The sequence below is a fragment of the Melospiza georgiana genome, chromosome 1 (genome assembly GCF_028018845.1).
Source record: "Melospiza georgiana isolate bMelGeo1 chromosome 1, bMelGeo1.pri, whole genome shotgun sequence".
In the NCBI taxonomy this organism is placed as follows: Eukaryota; Metazoa; Chordata; class Aves; order Passeriformes; family Passerellidae; genus Melospiza; species Melospiza georgiana.
In genome coordinates this window covers 125,578-145,719 of record NC_080430.1, presented here as the reverse complement: position 1 = coordinate 145,719, position 20,142 = coordinate 125,578, and the positions used below count along the sequence as shown (strand labels likewise).

The 20,142-nt window shown below is 46.8% G+C and overlaps 1 protein-coding gene across 3 annotated transcripts in view; it reads left to right on the top strand.

Moving 5' to 3' along the window:
- Positions 1-20,142, top strand: part of SMARCD3 (SWI/SNF related, matrix associated, actin dependent regulator of chromatin, subfamily d, member 3) — a 74,469-nt gene that overhangs the window by 2,588 nt on the left and 51,739 nt on the right. For all 3 annotated transcript variants that reach the window (XM_058041803.1, XM_058041794.1, XM_058041811.1), the window contains exon 2: positions 429-618. The gene's annotated coding sequence lies outside the window, so the exon portion shown is untranslated. The remainder of the gene's footprint in view (positions 1-428; positions 619-20,142) is intronic.

Sequence of the window (20,142 nt, the reverse complement as noted above, 5' to 3'; positions counted from 1 at the left end):
ATACCCTTGCTTCCTGGGACAGGCAAATTCCAGGGGTCCACTCCAATCCTACCCACCCCGTGGTTCTTACCAGAGCCTGCTCAATAGGTTGAACAGGTTATAGGCAAGCTGTAACCTTTGTGTTCTTTCCAGACTCCACAAATACAAGGTGGGTCCTGTGGGGAAACTGAAGAGCCTACGTGGATGGGCCAGTGCCTGGGCAGAACTGTTGTCCTGGCAGCCTGGCCATGCACCTATGTGCACAATCTCCAGACAAGTCCCAAACTGCTATGTCAGTCTCATCCTCTCTTTCTTGCTCTTCTCCCCCCTCTCTTTTTCCGCAAGTTGTGCTGCTTATGAAGTGTCACATGGGTTTATGCTGTTCTAGGGAATGTTATTTTTATTGTATGTTATTTCCCTCTCACACAGTATGTACTTTCTCTTTTCAGAGCTGGATCCAAATGCATCCTCAGCCGGCTGTCTTAGAGCTGTTCCTGCTTAAGGTCAATGAGAACATCTCCTGCTAATTCATCATGACATAATATCTGGTCTCCTGCTTCATCCACAGGATAAGTTTCTTGCTTCCTCTTGGTGTACACAGATGTGACTCCAGGTGTTGAGCTGCCCTGTCCGATACAGGTAGGTTTTAGCTCTTTGAAAAGTGACCTGTTTTAGTCAGGAATGACGTGTCTGTGCTTTGGACTGGGGATGGAAAATGTTTGCCTTTGGGCATATGGGAAATACTGTGTTGTGAAATAAATGCTAAGACGCCAGCTTGCTGCTGCTGCCATAAACTGGTCATTTGAATAGCCAATTACTCGTGTGATAGTTTGTGCTGGTGTTGGCAGGAAGATGCTGGTCTGGCAGAGTGGACTGGCTTGGAGGAAGTGACATTGGAGGATGCAGTTGCTATGAGGAGGAGGGGGAGGAGTAGCAGGAATTCTTTGTGGTAATTCATTACTCCATTTGCCACAAATAAACATGATTAGTTCTTGGGTTATTGATCTGTGGGGTTCCCATGCTTCTCAGTGCAGGTTTAAATTAGCTCTCCCCAGCTAGGAGGACTTCTTCTGTACCTGCTGGATGGGCACTGGTCATCTCCATGATAAGGTGCCCAAATCTGCCACTCACATCCTCATTTTCTACCATTACTTACATTCTTCTTGTTGCTTCCACTGTGAATATCCACCTGTAGCTACCTGTCTGTTTTCCCAGCCAGTGCACAGCAAGGCTGCAGGAGACTTTTGTTTTTGCCACTCCTGCATTGGTGACTTCTCACCTTTCACAGCCTACACAGGTCACCTCACTGGTAGTGGAAATGCTGTGGTAGAAGAAATGCATACTGTTTTGCTTTGGAAATAAACAGCCTAGGGTATAACAATTCTCACTGGAATTGGAAGGGCTTATGTATGAAAACTCCTTCAGTTTTTTGATGAAGATGTTAATGTTAACATTCTGTTCTCTTTATCACCCAGCACCATCTCCTTGCCCAGTGCAGTGCTGCCACTGTGGTTTCCAAGCAGAGTGCTTGGGCTAGCACCTAGAATTTGGTGGTCTCTCCTTGGATTGAACAGCATTCCAGAAGCTTATGTTTTCTGGAAAGATGCAGCTGGAGGAATTGAATGGTTCTTAATTTAAACTGTAAAGGAATAGGAGTTCGGGTGTTATACCAGGGGAGTTATCCAGGTTTTGCATTTATATAGAAATGTCCTGGATACATGGAACCAAGCAGGTATCTACAATTTATGTGCCTTTAAATCTAGCTCACAAGGTTGCACTGTGCACACTCTCCACAGTGTTTTCATAATGCAAACTCTGGCTAATAGGTCTTGTTCTGGAATGTTCCTTGAGGTCGTCAAGTGAGGTGTGAATTGACAGCCTGAGGTGCCCTTGTCAGTTGTTTCCAATATTCACTGAGTAGATGTGGAAGTGACAATGACACTGTCATTTCTGTACTGGCAACTTTGTGGACAAGAACCTCATGAATTTTATAGAAAGCTGTTTTAGTCTTCCTTTAATTTTTTAAAAAAGCTCTGCATTCACAGGTTTCAGAGTTTGAGAGACAAACTTCCTATCCTTTCCCTTCTGGCCTCTTAGAGTCCTGCAGCCTTCTCTGTTTTCTGTACTGGTTGGAACAATGCCCAAAGCAAGGGATAGAAGCATTTCTCCCTGAACAGAACTAGCCTTAACTAGCTTGAAGGCCTTAGCTAGACTGAAGAATTTGCCTGCTCCAAGAATGTCAGTGTAAGATTCTATTCAACATAGTATTTTTTACCTTTTTTACCCCCAAATTTGGCACACTTACTCTCTGCCTGTAAATAAATTTCTTAAAATTACTTGTTTAAAGGTAGTTCAGCTTCTTTCAAGATCCTAAATGCAGAGAAGAAAACACAATTTACCAGTTATGTATTTTTATATTTACAGGTGCAATATGCACAGCTATTGCATTGAAGTGGGAAATCATGTAAACTTACCTTTTCAGCATGTGGCCTTTGATTTGCAAGTATGCTTTTGATGAGCTGCTCCCCTCTGGAGACAGGCTCCCTTTCTCCCCTGTGGAGAAAGCTGGGGCCGTTCAGTCTGGAGAAGGAAGGTTGTGTGGAAGTGTCTGCAGGGGCTGCAGGGGAGCTGGAGAGGGATATTTGTCAGTGACTGCTGTAACAGGAAAAGGAGTAATGGGGACAGACTGAAAGAGGGGAAATTCAGGTTAGATATTGGGAGGAAATGTTTCCTGTGAAGGTAGCTGGACACTGGCATGCTGCCCACGAGGGCTGTGGGTGCCCTGGCAGGGCTCAGAGCCAGCTGGGTCAGGCCAGGGGAGCTGTCCCTGCCCAGGGCAGAGGGCTTGGCACTGGATCATCTGTTAGCCCACTCCAACCCCTTAATGTTCTATGAGTCTATCATGTGAAAGAAATTTGACTTTGCTTGGTGAAATTGCAAGGCTTAACAAAGTATGATATTGAAAATTTATAAATTTATTAATTTAAAGAGTTAAACAAGTCATTTTCCCCTGACAAATACTATGATTCATGGCAATGGCAGAATTTCCAGTTAAAAGGTGGTGTCTACATGGAACAGAAGAGCTGTGTTTGCAGCTGTGAGACCAGTGAGGAATGATTTTAAAATGTTACTTGCAGATTTTTAAGCTTTCCATTTTCATGATAGAGAGAGGACACAGTGGAAGATTACTTGAGAGGTTTTATTCTTGTTTGTTCCTTGAGATCATAGGGGTAACCACACAGTAACTGAATGGGCTGGCAGTTTGATCACTCAGTGTGGACAGGAGCCAATCTTAGCAGTTGCAGGAGAAAGTGCAAAGCTCATTCACTGTGGGATAGAATGGTATGGGTTGGAACCTGCACAGATCACCTAGCTGTGTTCCAACATTTACCTCCCTCACTGTAAAAGATGTCTTCCTTAGGTCTAATCTAAAATTGCCCTCTTTAGAACAGCAGTTTAAAAGTGTTGTCCCTTGTCCTGTCTTACAGGCCTTGGTAAAAGGTCTCTCTCTGTCTTTCTACAAGCCCCCTTTAAGTACTGGAAGGCCGCAAGAAAATGTCCCTGGAGCCTCTTCTTCTCTCTTGTCTCTCTCAGCCCATCTCCAGAGCAGAGGGGCTTCAGCCCTCAGAGCATCCCTGTGGCCTCCTCTGGGCTTGCTCCAACAGGTCCATGTTTGTCTTGTACTGTGGGCCACAGGTGAGGTCTGACAAGTGCAAACAGGAATAATCCCCCCATGCCTGCTGTCTGTGTCCCTCTGCTCGTTCTCTTAATACTTTACATTCTTGTGTGAACCAAAGTCTCTAGTCCAACGGTATCTGTATGTGGTTTGTAAGTAATTCTTGTACCACTTTCGTGCTTGGTAGTCCAGGCCTATCTTAGTAAGGAAGTGAACCAGTGTGGACTGCTAAGAGCAGCACAGATCTAGATCTATGCCTAGATCTCCCTGGGATGTGCACAGACCAGCCAGGGCACCTGAGAAGAATCTGCTGTCATAGCTTTGCTCTGGACTGTCTGGTGCTTTCAGTCTCCACCATCCTCTGAAGTAAATGGTGGCGTGTGTCTTATGGACATTTGGCACATACAGGCTTTGCCAAGTGGTTTACAAATTTGAGAAAACTGGATGCTTCTTATCTACTTACTGCTTTTTGCATCTTCAGTGTCTCTTGGCAAGTCCTACGTCAGTTAGTGCCCCAGGCTGCCTTTTCTTACATGAAAAACATTTAATTCATTTTGAACTTAGTCCTCCATTTTTGTTGGTGATCCTCAAGTTCTTTTGTTACAAGATAATGTGCTCCTTTCATCACAGTGACAATTTTTATTCTTTATATTTTCCCCTTCCTCTGCAATATAAACGGGCACTGCCTCAGCTCCTCTCCATAAGAGGATTACTTTGTATGTAGTCTTTCTATATCTGCATGGTTATAATTCTGCTGGATGCTTTTAGAGATGTGGCCAGCACTGGCTGCAGTGTGATAAAAAGCCAGTACTGACTGATACTGTGTTCTGTAATGTCTTCTGTCCAGCTCTTCATAACTCCGTCAAATTTTATTTTCTGACTGAATGCTTCTGTCAAGTGCTGCAGCCATCCTCACCTGTTAATATCTGTAACAATGTAAATTGCACACAAAGTTGTAATTAGTGGAGTCCTGTTTTTTGTTTGAAGACTTGATGTGTAAGTGTGGCACTGCAGGCAAGGAGTCACCGTATGTTCTGTAGAGACAAACACATGTGCCCCATGGGTCTGTTATGTTCTTATTCTGTTCTCCATTGTGTCCCTGTTTTATTAGGATTAGAATTCTTTTATAGGTCATATGAATAAAAGTGGGCTTGTCAGCATATTGCATTTCAGTGTTTTGAAAATGGCTCTCAGCCAGGTTTCCAAAGAATATAAAAGCTAACAAGGGAAATAGATAGTCAATAAAGAAAACTCCTTGTAAGCAGTAAGAAAAAGCAGTGACTCATACAATGGTTGAAGTTGGAAGGGCTCTCTGGAGGTCATCAAGCAGAACTGGTTGCCCAGGACCATGTCCAGACAGCCTTTCAATATCTCCAAGCTGGGCAACCTGTCACCCCCACCATAAAACACTATTTGTTGGTGTGCCAAGGGAACCTCTTGTGCTTCAGTTTGTGCCTGTGGCATCAGATCCTGTCACTGGGCACACCGAAAGGAGCCTGGATCCATCCCCTTTGCACGGTCCCATCAGGAATTTATATCCATTAACGAGCCTTCTCCAGACTGAGCAGTGCCAGCACTCGTGGCCTTTCCTCACAGGAGAGATGCTCCAGTGCCTTTGTCAGGTTCAGGGCTGCTCTGTGCCCTCCCCAGTGCATCCGTGTCTCTCTGGCTGGGCACAGCACTCAGCTGTGGTGCTGCAGTGAGGGGCAGGATCCCCTCCTGGCGCTGTGGCCAGGGCAGCCCAGGTGCCTGCGCCTTCCACTGGGGTCTTTGTCTGACAAACTGCTCCTGGGCACGTCCTGGTGCCTGGGGCTGTCCTTCCCCAGGGCAGCCACTGGCACTTCTGCTGGGTTTTGCCAGGAATGCAAGGTGAGGGTTAGGTGAAGGCTAACTCACCCAACCATTTGTCCTCAAAAAAGGACACAAATGAGCCCCAACACCTCTTCCTCTTTAAGGTCAGGCAGTCAAGGAGGTTCTCCATGCAAAACGGATAATAAGTAAATGGGAAAGTGCTACGGAAAAAGAGAGACCCTGTTAGGCTGCTAGTCGAGGGATAATGGCGACAAAGCCCAAGAGCAGAGTTGCACTGACTGATGAGCCTTTAGGAAACTGCAGGCATGGCTTCCAAGAGATCTCAGATGGATGACAGCAATCCCTGGGACACCAGGAGCTGCTGATGGTAGTGGCTGAAGAAGGATGAATAAATGTTGTGTTTCTGTGCTTTTTTGGTTCCCCATTGGTGCTCAGTGTATGATGAATGATTTCCAAAGTCTAAGTAATGAAGCAACAAAATCAGATGATAATGCAACATTATTTGGTGCAGCAGAACCTAAATCTGTCTCTTAGGATTAGGGAAGAGTGTTTCAAAACTGGATGATAATATGGCAGAATAAATTTATATGTAAAGTGCATAAAGAAAATAAACCTGCTAATGCAGCCATATCATTGCTAAAATGATCTCTTTCAGCTCAGGAAAGAAATCTTGGCATCTTTATAGAGAGTTCTCTGTAAACCCGAGCTTACAGTAGTGATTAAAATGGAAACTTTGATGTTAGATATTACAGGAAATGAATTAACAAAGCTGAAGTTACTGTTGTAATATTGTATAAATCTGTGGCTCTCCTGTGTTGTGAAGAGAGAATGGAGTTTCGCATCCCTTAAGATGCAATGACTAGTAGAACAAGAGGAATTCCAGAAAAAGTGATTAGGATCACTAATCACTGAGAGGTGGAGAGATTTCCATCAGAGGAGGCATGTGAGAATTCTTTAGAGAAGTGAAATACGAAGGTACAAGTGCTAGAGATCATCAGCCACAACTGAGGAAAGGTAAAGCACAAATGGACTTAGAATTTATAGAAGATACAGGCATGTGATGAAATTATGAAGCAACAGGCGTAAAACTAGCACTAGGTATTCTGGGTGTTGGGGTTTTTTCCAGTTGAAGGCAAGCCCGGATGGCCCCAGGTGGGCAGGAGCCAATGGCACCTGGCTTGTACCTGCACGGTGTGGGCACAGCCCCAGGGCAGGGCTGGTGCCTGTGCTGGCCCTGCTGAGCCACCTCCAGTGCTGGGGGCAGCTCTGGGCCCTGAGACAAGGACATGGAGGGGCTGGAGCGTGTCCAGGGAGCGGGGCTGGGATGGGACTGGAGCCCCAGGAGGGGCTGAGGGAGCTGGGAAGAGGCTTAGCCTGGAGAATGGGTTCAAGTTGTTGGGAAATACTTATTTAGTGAAAGGGTTCTGAAGCTCAACACAGGCTTCTCAAGGAAGTATCGGGATTGCCGTTCCTGGAGGGAAGATAAAAGACATGTAGACATGACACTTGTGGACATGACTTAGTGGTGGACTTGGCAGTGCTGGAGTGTGTTGTATTTGATGATCTTGAAGGTCTTTTCCAACCTAAATGGTTCTGTACTTGTACTCTGTGATTAGTGAGTGGAGCATGTTCCCCTTCGCTCTCGGGGCACTGCAGTGCATTCAGTCAGTAAATTGAGGCATAGGGGTGGAGAAGGGGTCCCTCTGCTGCCAGGAATGCCAAGCCACCAGACTTCCCCATTATGAGGCAAGCTGAGCACTGATCCTTGAGCTCAGACCTCAGCAGGGCACATCCTCCACATGAGGGATGTGGAGCAGGAGGCCCCTGTTTCGGCTGACACTCCTCCTCAAGTCGCAAATCTTAACTATCAGTGTAGTCTTTTCAGAAGGATGGGGAAAAGCCTTGGGTGAGGGAGGAGAGAGAATGTGAAACGGGATTGGGTGGCACCAGCAGTGCATCCTGCAGCCCAGGGAACTGCCTTGCTCCTCCTGCATGGCTGCAATGCAGTGCCACCTCCACGCAGGTCCCACGCTGCAGGAGCTCCCCCCGGTGAGCTGGCCAAGGCGGCCGCAGCGGGGCAGTGCGGACCTGCCAGGACCGTGTCCGAGCTGAGCCGGGCTGAGCCGGGTAGTGCGGACCTGCCAGGACCGTGTCCGAGCTGAGCCGGGCTGAGCCGGGTAGTGCGGACCTGCCAGGACCGTGTCCGAGCTGAGCCTGCGGCGGGCGCTGCTCCCGCCCCGGCTGGCAGCCTCTGCCCTGTGCTGCCACTGCTGCCGCTGCTGGTGCTGCTGGTACTGCTGGTGCTGCTGGTGCTGCTGGTGCTGCTGGTGCTGCTGGTGCTGCAGGTGCTGCTGGTGCTGCTGGTGCTGGTGCTGTTGGTACTGCTGGTGCTGCTGGTGCTGGTGCTGCTGGTACTGCTGGTACTGCTGGTGCTGCTGGTGCTGCAGGTGCTGGTGCTGCTGGTACTGCTGGTGCTGCTGGTGCTGTTGGTACTGCTGGTGCAGGTGCTGCTGGTGCTGGTGCTGCTCTGCCGCTGCTGCTGCCGCTGCTGCCGGGGGCCCCCGGCGCACAGAGCCGGCTGATTTTACTGACGTGTGCTGGCTAAAACTGGTGGCAAAGACAGAGCAGAGATGCACGCTGCCATTGGCCAGGCAGCTTTCCTGGAAGTGCAGGTCTAGACCACAGGAAGCCTATGGAGAGGACGGGATCCGTTTTATTGCACATTAGATCAGTGAGAGTGGATTGAAAGAGCAGCAGGACAGCAGGAGAAAAGACAGGCATGCAGAGGTGTGTGGGTTGACAATGTCATTTAAAGTGTTGATATCAAAACCAGATATTAGGGATAATCTGACATATTATAGCAAATCGCTTAAAACATGTTCTGAAAACAGGAATGGAAGAATGATTGATGTGCTTAACTGGGGGAGGTGATTATGGCTGTGTAAAACTCTCTATGGTCTAAAAGATGCTGAAATGCTTTGGGCACAGTCTCCAAGAGCAGTGGCTGTCTCCTTGGCAACAGGAAGGCATCCATCTGTTGCCATGGCAAGGGACGGAGGGGTGCTCAGGGGCTGTGCAGAGCCCTCAGCGCAGGCGCCCGGCTCGCTCGTGTTGCTCCTCCCTGGAGCAGAGGCTGTGGGCGCATTCCGGTGCTCTGAACTGCAAGTGTTCCTGCTCCCTGTGTAAAACTGATGAATTGTGCAGTGTTGTTTCATCTGGGGAGCTCCTTGCTAATTGCCAGCATTAAAGAGCTCTTTGCAGCTCCCCATAAGGAAAGTTGGATTTTTGCTATCCAGAGAGGCATCAGAGAGTGTTTGATGTTGATTCTTTCAAAGCCGTGCACAGACAGATCTGAAAAAACAGAAAACAACGTATATGCAAAGAGTCTGCATCTCAGCAGCCCTTTCTGGTGTCTGAAAGTAGAATTGTGCAGAGACACTGACAGGCCTATCTGCACTGGATCCACCACATAAGAACTGCTAATAAAGTAAGCAAATTATGTATAACAGGCACCACTTCTTCTAAACCCACTGTGATTCTTTTCTGAGGGAGCCAACTCATATTTGGCACCAGAAGTAGGATTGACGCATGGTTTGATGTTTTCATCTTTTTTAAATATGAGGCATGGGATGCAGAAGCACTAATGGAACAGTGGCTGGCTTCATCTGCAGACTGTCAGGGTCAGAGACGACATTGTTCTTAGCTGAACCTCCTTGCACTCTCAGGCACCAGAAACTAGGGAGCCCAAGAATGGGAAGGACTGTGGCGTGTGACAGAGAATGTGACACAAAGTACAACACTCAGCTCTTCTCCCTCTGACAGTTCATGGCCCTGCACAAACACATCCCTCTCCTGGAAGTTCTCCAAAGTAAACTCTGTTTTGAAAAGCACTGAATTATTACTGGAACAGTGATAATTTCAAAGTGATCAACTGAGAAAACTATTTTAGAAGCAGCATTTTGAATGCATTTCTATGTGTTGTGTGTAGGTATTACTAAGCAGTGTTTAGTTTTTTTCATCAACAGTCTGCTTTTCATTCCAGTAGCTTCCTTCTAGTCCTGCATTAAAGGATAGCAAAATAGAAATGCATTCCTTACCTTCATTAGCGTACTGTTTTGCTCCCTAATACGTACCTTTTAAGGCAAAAGCCACTTTCAATCGCTGCTGCTGGACTATGTATGCTTGCAGGTAAAGGCACTCCAGGTGTTTTGTCCTTGCCTTGTTTCAGCTCCAGTCTCCAGGCTGTGGTTCCTCATACAAATTCACCACATGTTGATTGGCCAAGTTGATTGAGTTGCTTGTCATGCTTAAGTCTTTCCTGAGTAGAATCATAAAATCACAGAATGGTTGAAGTTTAAAAGGACCTCTCGAGATTGTGTGCTCCAACCTCCCATCTCAGAGCTGGGTCAGCTTGAGCAATTTGCTGACTACCAAGTTCAGTGATCTTCTGAATATCTACAGTGATGGAGCGAACTTGCTCTTGGGGCAATCTTTTCTAAGTAAAAACCTGTTCACCTGTTGTGTATGTCCACCTGGTTCAAACATTCCCTAATTTTGTCTTCCTTCATTGACGTCAAGTCTTCCTTGCTCCAGACTGGTCTTAGGAGCCTGGAATTCCTGACAGCCAATCTTGCCAATAAAGAAAGATGCAAAGAGGGCATTCAGTACTTCAACTTATTCTGTGTTCATTCTCAGCAAATCCCCTCCCACATAAGGCTACATTCTCACATAATCTGTCTTTGACTGCTGAAATATTTGTAAAAGCCTTTCTGTCCTCCCTTCATGTTCCTCCCTAGATTCAACTCCAGGTGGGCTTTTGTTATCTTGATGGCATCCCCGCATGCTTGGACACCGTCTCTGTATTCCTCCTGGGTCACCTGTCCCTGCCTCTGCCTCTTGCAATGCTTCAGCTCCATCAGGAGCTCCTTCTTCATGCATGCAGGCTTCCTGCTGCTTTTGATTCGTTTCCTGCCTGTGGGATGAACCAGTCTTGAATTTGGAGGATCTTTGAAAATCAACCAGATCTCCTGGAACTCTCTTCCTTCCAATTATTGCTTTCTACCCTGGTCCATCCTCTCATGTTCCTGAAATACCATCTCATGGTCTAGCCAAGGCTGCTCTGACCTTCACATTCCCGACCAGTTCTTCCATGCCAGCAGAAGACCTCTCTGTGTCTGCTCCTCACTTGCCCATGTTAGGAGTTTACGGTCAGTGTGACCAGAAGCCTCATGGATTGATTGTGCCATGCTCTGCTATGCCCTCAGCAGACACTGGGGTGGTTGAAGTCTTCCATGAAGACCAGAGGCTGTGGACATGGGGATTTTTCCTGCTGTCTGTGGTCTCACTATTTCTCCCTCAGCAGGTGGTGTGCAGCAGACACCTACCATGGCACCACATGCTGGTCCACCTGAGAACTCTGATCCTAACTCTGGTCTGCAGGCTCTCAGCTTGTGCTCTGTCCGTCCCCAGAGGGAGCTCTGTGTGCTCCAGCCACACGCTGAGGGGCTGAAGGGCAGCTCTTCCTCCTCTCCCCCAGCCCGCCCTTGCTGAGGGGTCCGAAAGGCTGCAGCCATCACAGCACTCCCGTCCTGTGGGGTGTCAGCTACCCTGAATCCAGTGCACGGTCAGGGTGAAAAGGGACCAGAGAGAGCATCTCCAACTCGCGGGTGTTCAGAAGCTTTCTGGAGGAGGCAGAGGCGGCTGTCAGCCTGGGAGCAGATACGGCACCATTGCTGCAGGAATCAGGAGAATGTGTCACAGCTTCATCAGTCTGAAGATAGGGACTGAGGGCCCTGTGCCCTCCAGCCACAGGCAAATGGCAGAGAAAGCATTTCACATGTTCCTGCTCCCTCAGATGCTTTGCTACAGGGAGACTGCAACAGGATCAGGAACTGAAATATTAGTTATTGGAGTTGTATGTCATCCATTCTTCACCAGCTGCCAGACAGAACAGTAATTTTCTGGGGGTGTTCTTCAGGGCTTTGTCTGGTTTGAAATGTCAGAGACCTTTTGTTTCTGCAGGCAAGCAAGAGGTTTTTTTCTTTTTGATAGACAAATGGAGTTGAAGTGTAAGGGAAGATCATAAGCCTTACAATAAGACCATAACAGGAGAGAGATGCAGGTCTGGAACTGATTTTGATTAAATAATTTCTTACAAGGAGCTGTTGACTCCTTGCAGCACTGTGGAAGAGAAAAGGCATCCTGGGGTTGCATGGCAAAGTGGATGCAGGGCAGGGTAAAATCAGCAAATGCATAAGGCTGATGGGATGCAGAGGGATGCAGAATTGGGCCCTAATCTATATGCAGCATCTGTACTGCATATAGACAATTTCAGAGCAAATTTTTGCCTGTGGCATTTCAAGAGGATTTCATCAGAGTGAAAAAAAAAATATTTGCAAAGTTCAGAAGAGACAGAATTGCAGTTTTGTGATGTGCAACAGCAGGAGCTTGAACTGGGGAGAGGAAGGTTTGACTCAAATAGAAGGAGGTGGAGAAACAGAAGATAAGAAAAAATTAGTAACTGTTAAAATAAAATCAGCCAAGTAGAAGAGTTGCTAAAGATCAAATGTAGCAGAAAAGGAGTAAGTTATGTGATAGACAGAAAAAAGAGTAGCAGAAAAGGAGTAAGTTATGTGATAGACAGACTTTTCTGAAGAACAGAAATACGACAAGATTTTTTTGTGTTGGAATATTTCTTAGCTCCCTGTATTTCTTATTATTGCAATATTAGTGATTAACTTTCCATTACATAAACTTTTCACTAATTTTTTAGGTTTGTTTCATTCTTGTTTAGATTAGGTGAATACCCTACTGGAGATTAATGTCCAAGATCTGAACTAAAAGTATTTAAAGAAATACTGTTTTAATTTTCATGGTATCTCAGACTTACAATAACAATTTAGAAAGCCTTTCTCTCTATAACCTTAGCAGATATTTATGTATTATTATTTGGCATAATATGTATAGTTAGCATTTGGTGTTGCTGTATCATACGTATATATACCAGCTGGGCTGTGTATTCTGATCTATGTATCACAACACTGGGGAATCTCTTTGAAGAAGGAAGCATAGTTACTGCCCAAGAGACAATAAGGCAGTCGAAATCTCCCACAAGTGTGTTATTTTTATGGTTTCAAGTTGCAGGCAGAGTATAAATTGATCTGAAAGCAGGTGTCGAGGATGGGTGCAGAGGGTAGGAATTCGGTGGCTGGTCCAAACAAGGGTAGCCAGACAGCTGGCATGCCTGTCGGGATGACTGGTGTTCTCCATTCCACTGTGCTCCTTCTATTTCCATCCGCTGGCTTCATCTGCAGACTGTCAAGGTCAGAGACGACATTGTTCTTAGCTGAACCTCCTTGCACTCTCAGGCACCAGAAACTAGGGAGCCCAAGAATGGGAAGGACTGTGGCGTGTGACAGAGAATGTGACACAAAAGTACAACACTCAGCTCTTCTCCCTCTGACAGTTCATGGCCCTGCACAAACACATCCCTCTCCTGGAAGTTCTCCAAAGTAAACTCTGTTTTGAAAAGCACTGAATGCCAGAATGATTCAACTGAGCCTCTTGTGCACGTTTTGAAGCTGATTTAACAAGTAGCTTGTGGCAGCGCTCGTGTGCCTGGTGGCTCAGAGGTGCTTTCTGCGGGGACGGCTGCCATGCGCTGGGTGACCCCAGCCAAAGGCAGTTTGTGCCTCTGAGCTGGAATTTGGGAGCTGCCAGCCTGCTGTGCCCAAAGGCAGCTCGTGCCTCTGATCAGGGAGCTTGGAGCTGGGAGCTGCCAGCCTGCCGTGCCCAAAGGCAGCTTGGAGCTGGGAGCTGCCAGCCTGCTGTGCCCAAAGGCAGCTTGGAGCTGGGAGCTGCCAGCCTGCTGCGCCCGTGCTCTGCTGACGGACAGGAGCACACAAACCACTGTGCTGTGCTGCAGCCAGGCCGTTTCCACTCCTGCCATGCTCAGTTGCTCAGATGAGCCTTAGCCAAAGCCCATTGTCCAGCTGGAGCCCAAGGGCTGTAATCGTGTCACTGTGCCATGAGCTGCTGTGCTCAGGGTCTTGTGATTCCATACACGGATTTATGTTCTGGGTGAGTCGGCGCTGAAAGGATTAGCAAACCATCCTACCTGCCCTACACACACAGCACAGTTCTTCCACCTCAGGATTTATCTTCCACCAGCTTGATCTTTTCCAGCTTAAATCTCCTGTCTAACATTTTAGGCCGAGTTGAGTTTTTTATCCTTTCTCCTGATTGGCTGTGAAACTTTTCCAAAATCTTCTTGTGTGAGGATTTAATCTACAAATATTTTGCTTCTCTCTTTTAGATCTTTGAAGGAGGTAAAAAAATCTGTGTGTAAAACCCACCTTGGAGTCCATGGTAGTAATTTTCCTTCCACTTGTTTTTATTACTTGTTTATAATTTTTCAGTAATGTTACATACAAATTACATACAAATTATGTTTCTATTAAGAATTTCAGGCATATAATGTTTTACTACATTGCCTCTAAGACACATTTGCCATTTCCCGCTGGCTGCCATTGGTTTTTTCCCAAAGCCATTGTTTGCTGTAATGATGTACTGTTTGAGATTAACTCTGACTTTTTGGAGTAATCTGTAACTGCTGTAATTATTCTGCCAAATAAAATAATTTTAAAAGACATTTTGCCTTGTCTGGCAATGCAGTTTTTGATATGATCACCACTATTGCTTGCTCTCAGTTCCATCATGTTCTAAGCCTGACATGATTGTATTCCCCTGTTAATTGTCCTTCCAGTTCAGCTGAAGGGGGACCTGGATTTATGAGACAGTCCATACCAAGACTACTCTGTTTTCCTTCTTTAGTTCTGTCCTTTCTCCAGCCTCCTAGTGCTCAATTCTTAAGCAGCTTTGCCTATGAATACATCCTTCAGTCCTTATTTACTTACTATTGATTTGCTTAAACTATAGACACTTTTCAAATGACTTTCAGTGAGAATAGGGCATAATTCTTAGCATTGCTAGTATTAATCAAAATGAACTGTAATGGACTCCTGACAAACAAATAGGAAATCCTGTAGGTTTTCTGACAGTGCAGAAGGGCGAGAGTACTCTAGGCAGATGCATTACCTTCATCCTAAGTCCATGCAAGGCTCAAGAATTATTTTTGAAAGATAAAATAACTGAGCATGAGAAGGGTATGTGTGGTATGAAAAAGCAGCCTAAGTTTACTCGCCTACTCTTTCTCAGATAAGTAGATTGATTCCTCACAAAGGAATCAGTGTCCAGACTGGAGTGAAGCCTTTGATACACTGTGATCTGAACATTTGGCTGGAACTCAGAAGACAGGTAAAAGCAGAACTGCAGAGTAGGGAAGGAGCTCAGTAAAGAAGACACAAAAGACATTGCAGTTTCTTCAGGATTTCTCTAGGGACTAGTGCCATTTAATATTTTCACTAATGTCCATGGCACAAAAATAGGCAATGTAATAATGAAATTTGCTGCTGATGCAAATGGGTATTGTTGAAGCAGAAAAGAGCAGGTTATGTGGGAAGAACTGCTTGACTGTGAACTACACAAACAGAACCAGCTGGTATCTGGTGACAATTCAGTGCACAGCCATGCACCTGAGGCCTTGTCACAGGAGTAGGCACTTTGTGCCAGAAGTGATCCAATGACAGTGCTTAAGAAGAAACACCCTGGTACTTCAGAGAACATGGAGAGAACATGGAGCTGTCACTTTCAGGATGTTGTGGAGGGCAGCCGTGAGCCTGGCGAGGTTTGACAGATTTCTGCTTGTGAGAAAAGTCTTGATGGCACACGAGCATGTGGCCTGGACACTGGAGGTACAGTTCTGTCTGCCCTCATTCCAGCCAGGTCACCTGGGACTGACAGGTCTAGGGGGATACAGTGTGGGTAAATAAAGGTGGTGTAGAATGTAATCTTATTCCCTAAAAGACTTGCAGCTGAACCAGTTACTAAAGGTTAGGAGCACGCCGGGTGATAACAGGCCACACCTGTAGCAAATAAGAACAGTGTTGTAAAAGAGTGGATTGGTGGGAGCTGGAGTCAGATGGCTGCTGCAAGGGCCTGGAACAGTCAGTGCTGAGAGGAGATGCCTACGAGAAACATCGAGGAGGTAGGAAACTGGTGATATGGAATCCTTGCACCATGAGGATAATAGAACTCTTGATATATAAAACAACAGACAGGAAAGATGGAATCATGAGAAATGGGTACAGAATTTTAAGAAGGCAAATAGCAGTTTCGCTTGTTTAGTCTGACAAAAGAAAGAGTGGATGTGACAGGTATGTAGGAATGCTTTGAAGCATAAACATTAGACACAAAGGACCATTAAGGACAATGTTGATAAGAGTAAATGAAAATAGTCACAAAACTCCAGAACTTGGATTTTTAGCAGCTATCCTGAAGGGATACCAAGATTTAAGGTGTTGTGCAATAAACTGATATCTGAAAGGGTTAGCTGTGACATGGTTGCTGTTGATTATACATAGAATCAGAGAACTGTAGAATGGTTTGAGTAGGAAGGGACTCTCCAGCCCAACTAGTAAACCAGGTTGCTCCAAGCCCTGTCCAGCCTGGCCTGGAACACTCTTAGGGGCAGGCACAGCTTCTCTGGACAGCCTGTGCCAGGGCCTCACCACCCTCATTGGGAAGAACCAGTGGTTCCCTCAGCTCTGTTCTGTCAGTGAGTGACAGCAGATGGATATTCTAGATGCTCTTACCAAACACACCCGAAAGCCATCATTCTGACCACCAAATATCATGAAGATACACTTTCTGAACTAGGGGCAGTTGGTTTGAGGGTAGTTGTTCATAGGTCTTTTTCTCTGCTCCCTCAGGATTACCCACCAAGAATTCCTCTATTTCATTCACTTCTGAAAAGTTCAAATCTGTATTCCCAACTCTTCTCCTTTGAGGACCTAAGTCTTACTACTAACCTCTCACACTCTGCAGTTCTGCTCTGGCCCTGGGTTAGAGGATGAGGATTGTGGCTGCTGCTTGCAGTGCTCTGGTTATTTGCTCAGATGCTTGATGTTTGTGCACAGCTATTGCTGCACACAGTGTAGAGAGGGATGGTGATGATGGAAAAGTGGAGGTAAAGGCGTGGTAGAACTAGACAGCTTACCATGAGGTTAAACAGAATTGACTAAAATATTAGTATGGTTGATGATAATTCTGATGACTCATTATTTTGTATCCTATAATATTACATATATATTTGACACATTTCTCTGTCTTTTAGCATCCCTGCTGTTGCCTTTGATTACTTTTAAAATAATCATGAAATAAGATTCTCTCTCTACCTCTTCACAATGATGTTTGGAACTTTCAGAGGCAAACACTTCTCTTTGTCTTATTTCCTTCCTTCCTTCCTGCCTCCCTCCCTGACAGATTTTAGAAACAAGTACTGGGAAGGCCTAACAGAGAAAGGAACCTCTGTGTTACAGAATTTCAGCTTTTGTATGGAAATAAGGCAAAAGGAATCTCTGACAATCAGCTGGTGCTGTGTCCTGTCTGCAGTCAGAATCCACACCAAGTCACAATCCACACCACCTACATCACTCTGGATAGATGCTTCTCTAGCACCTGTTCTTGAAAGACCTTTGGCGATGAGGAGTCCCATCCTTGCTGGACAAGCTCTCTCAGAACATCTGCTGTCACTGCTGTGCTTCTCCTTAATATTGAACATAATCCTCCTGGGAGAAATTCAAGCTGTTATTTCCTGTACTCTGTGTATGAGGAGCAGCTCTTCCCTGTATTTGCAGCAGTCTTTTGGACACCTGATGACTGTTGTTTTTCTCTTTATCTTATTTGGACCCTACAGTTCTTGTCACACTTACTGACCTTCCTTAACCTTCCTGGTTTCTCCCACATTTCCTCTGATGCACAGAGCCCCTGACAGCAAAGGTTGGTCTGGATGAGACACTGACAGTTCATACCACGACAGAATTGCTTTGGAAGAGTTCCTCAGCAATTCTGGCAACATTTAATTTTTCAACCTTAAGGAAATGTTGAGCTGGAACAGCTTGTGGTCTGGAGAGCTGAGGGGATGGGGAGAAGGAGGAGAGATGGAATGAGGAAAAATGAAGAATCTAGAGTACTGTTGTCAGTGCCAGTGCTGCCACCAAGGGGATGAGAGCAGTGGGGCAGCATTCCTGCAGTCTCCTGATCTCCTGGGATTTATCTGTTTATTTTGTGACAGGGTAGTACTGTTAACTCACATTCAGCTCACGATCTATCATATCCCCAGATGTTTTTTCTGAAAAGCCAGTTCTCCATCTCCTGTTTAGATAATTGCTGATTTATATCCTTATGTGGAACCCTGCACTGTTTCTGATTGTGGTTTGAAAAACCAGGACATATCTCCAGGTCCTCAGGACTTTAAATTTGATAATCTCTTGTAGCAAACTTGTAACCTCTCCAAACTGTATGTTTCTAGGAAATTGAATAAGCTTGTTCTCTAAGTACATTATCCATATTGTTAATGAGACTACTGAATAATTCTGAACTCGGGAACAAGTGGACATTTCTTTAGATTACCAGAGCCTCTGTCTTGGGGTATTTTTCGGTTCCAGCATATCTTCTACGCCACATTGCATCAATTCCAAAACTGTTGCAAATATTCAAAGTTTCATTGAAAACAGTGATGCTGACTTAAATGAAACTTGGGTGAGGGAAAGCACACCTGCTTAAGGCAATCAGCACCTTCATTACTTCTATGATTACCTTCAGACTAAAAAATGGCAAGTGGCAGCAAACACATCTCCCTAAAACAACTTGGTTCATCTCTTTTCTAATCGGACCATCTTAGTTTAACAGCCTGAAAAGCCCTGAATAGCAGAAGTTAAACCAAAACCACACACCAAGTGGGCTCCCAGTGCTCCAGGAAGCACCAGGCAAGGAGATCAGCCTTTCTCTGAAATGAAGTGGTCTGGGAATGTGACATGAAGCGAGCTGAAAGTGAGTACAAATGAGGCCCCAGCGTGTGCTCAGCCTTCAAGAATGAGTGGAGGGACGCGAGCCTTGCGCAGAGCCCCATGGCACAGAGATGTTCCAGGTCAGAGATGGCTGGAAGCTGCCAGGATACCTGCAGCAGTTGGGGATCACTTGGGTTAAATCAGTCACTTTTTTAAAAAGAACATTGACAACTATTTTCTACACTTTTATGGAGGAAAAAAAGTTGGAAAAATAGAAAACTAAACAATTTAAAATAAAGTTATGCTGTTTCTCTTAATATGGGAAATTACATTCTGCCATGGTAACCTTCACCCTTTTGTGCAAATGCCTCACACAGTAGTTTTCCTGGACACTATTGTGAAGAGTTGAAGAATCACAGGAAATGGGTTTCATTCTCAGCTAGGTAATGTTGGGCAAGTCACTTCCATTAATTTGTACCTATTTTCCATTTGCAGAACATAAAAGCTGCATGTACTGATTTTTCTAAAGTGCTTGGAGAACTACCATCATGCTAAGAGCTGAGTTTTTATTATTACAGGATTTTTAAATTTTTTTTTTTTTACTTTTACTCAGTCAACAGCTGAAGCGAGGCTGCCATTCCTTAATTTTCAAGTGGCTGGCCTTGGAATTTGATGTTCAAGGACACCTGGTTTTGGATGCCTGTTAAGAACATCCAGATAGTTTACAATATATATGGTATGGTTTTCAGCTTAAATTACTAGCACTTCATAGCAAATGTCCTCCTGCTCCAGAAGGGACTCGGTGGCTATGGATGGAGCTCGGGGCGGCTGCGGTTCCATGCCGTATCTGCAGCTAAGGGGAAAAATAGGAAACCCCTGACCCGCGCAGCCGAGCGCATGCTCCGGCCGGGGGACAAAGGGCCGGGGCCGCGGCCCGGCCCGCGAACAGCCGGTGCCGCTCGTCGGGCCGCGGGCGGTGCCGGTGCGGGCGCGGCGCGGCGCGGGAGGGGTTAAAGCGCCCCCGCCCGCGCGTCCCCGCCGGCCCGCGCTGACCTTCACGGGGCCGCGCCGGGCATGCGCGCGCCGCGCCCGGGGCCGCGCTGCGCCCGCCGCGGTTCTGCCCGACCGGCCCGGCCCGGCCCGACCTCGGGCAGGCGGATTGGCCCGGGCCGGTCCTCGCCCGCCCGTGGCGGGGCCGGGACCGTGGCAGGCGCACGCCCTGCCCGTGCCGGGCGCGCCGTTGCCATTCGGTGCCGATGGTGCTGGCGACGGAGCACGGGGGGACGCGAGGGGGGACCGCGCGCCGCGCCGCAGCCTGGAGCCGCCGCCGCCCCTGCCCGCGCCGGGCCCGTAAGGGCGGCTGCTGGAGGAGCCCTGCCGCCCGGCCTTGGTGCCGTTTCACGCGGCGGGGGCTCGCATGGCTCCCCGCCAGGGGGGAAACAGCCGCACGGGCCGGGGCCGGTGCCCTCCACGGTCGGGACTGCTGAGACCGCCGGCCAGTGCGGCACCCACAGCTAGTGCAGACTGTGAGGAAAGTGCACGGTGACTGCCGGCAGCAGGGAAGGGGCTCGCATGATGGGAGCCAGCATTCCTGTGTGAGTCTGAGGTCTAAAACATGGCAGATACCAGCTGCGTGCTGCCTTGCTAGACAAACTGGCATGTAGAATTTAGAGTCGTTTAGGTTGGAAAAGGCCCTCCAGATCAAGTTAACCTGACATGACCATGCCCACCAGACATGCAGCAGATGGTTCCAGATTATATGTGCCT